Source organism: Arachis duranensis, chromosome 2 (assembly GCF_000817695.3).
Source record: "Arachis duranensis cultivar V14167 chromosome 2, aradu.V14167.gnm2.J7QH, whole genome shotgun sequence".
In the NCBI taxonomy this organism is placed as follows: Eukaryota; Viridiplantae; Streptophyta; class Magnoliopsida; order Fabales; family Fabaceae; genus Arachis; species Arachis duranensis.
The window spans coordinates 25,784,521-25,785,949 of NC_029773.3; the positions used below are offsets into that span (position 1 = coordinate 25,784,521).

Below are 1,429 nucleotides of genomic sequence, written 5' to 3' on the forward strand. Positions count from 1 at the left end.
TCCATGAAAAATTATAGGTTTTTCCATAAGGTTCACCCATATAATTTACCTCTGTTATTGCAGGGTTCTCAGGATCATAAGCTTCTTCTTCAGAAGATGCCTCTTTAGTACTGTTGGATGCATTTTTCCATCTATTCAGACTTTGAGAAATCATATTGACTTGCTGAGTCAACATTTTATTCTGAGCCAATATGGCATTCAGAGCATCAATTTCAAGAACTCCTTTCCTCTGAGGCATCTCATTATTCACAGAATTCCTCTCAGAAGTATACATGAATTGGTTATTTGCAGCCATGTCAATGAGTTCTTGAGCTTCTGCAGGCATTTTCTTTAGGTGAATGGATCCACCTGCAAAATGGTCCAGTGACATCTTAGAGAATTCAGATAAGCCATAATAGAATATATCCAAAATGGTCCATTCAGAAAGCATGTCAGAAGGACACCTTTTGGTCATCTACTTGTATCTATCCCAAGCTTCATAGAAGGATTCACCATCTTTTTATTTGAAGGTCTGAACATCCACTCTAAGCTTGCTCAGCTTTTGAGGAGGAAAGAACTTAGCCAAGAAGGCCGCGACAAGCTTATCCCATGAGTCCAGGCTATCTTTAGGTTGTGAATCCAACCATATTCTGGCTCTGTCTCTTACAGCAAAAGGGAAAAGCATGAGCCTGTAGACTTCGGGATCTACTCTATTAGTCTTAACAGTCTTACAGATCTACAAGAATGGTGGACGAAATTGTGATCCTCAAAGTTGGTCTCTTTGTATTTGTATGAAATAAAAAATACCCCAAAGAGATCATGGTGTGATAAATTGGGATCTTAATAATCCCTATTGTGATCATAACTCCGTTCAACTTAACCAGCAAGTGTACTGGGTCATCCAAGTACTACCTTACGTGAGTAAGGGTCGATCCCACAGAGATTGTTGGTATGAAGCAAGCTATGGTCACCTTGTAAATCTCAGTTAGGCAGATTAAATTGGTTTATGATGAGTTCGAAAATTAATAGAAAATAAAAGGGATGGAAATACTTATGTAAATCAATAGTGAAAATTTCAGATAAGCGTACGGAGATGCTGTGCTCCTCTTGAATCTCTACTTTCTTATTACATTCATCCAATCCTTCTTACTCCTTTCCATGGCAAGCTGTATGTAGGGCATCACCGTTGTCAATGGCTACATCCCATCCTCCCAGTGAAAATGTTCCTATGCTCTATCACAGCACGACTAATCATCTGTCGGTTCTCAATCAGGTTGGAATAGAATCCCTTGATTCTTTTGCGTTTGTCATCACGCCCATCCTTCAGGAGTTTGAAGCTCGTCACAGTTATTCAATCCCAGAATCCTACTCGGAAAACCATAGACAAGGTTTAGACTTTCCGGATCCTCATGAATGCCGCCATCTATCTAGCTTATACCACGAAGATTCT

General features: G+C 39.6%; 1 non-coding gene across 1 annotated transcript; it reads left to right on the forward strand.

Annotated features, from left to right (window-relative positions):
* The first annotated feature begins 424 nt into the window (after positions 1 to 424).
* LOC127745289 (small nucleolar RNA R71) lies at positions 425 to 532 on the forward strand. The gene has a single exon (XR_008006486.1). It is a non-coding gene; the product is annotated as a small nucleolar RNA R71 (small nucleolar RNA).
* The last annotated feature ends 897 nt before the right edge of the window (positions 533 to 1,429 follow it).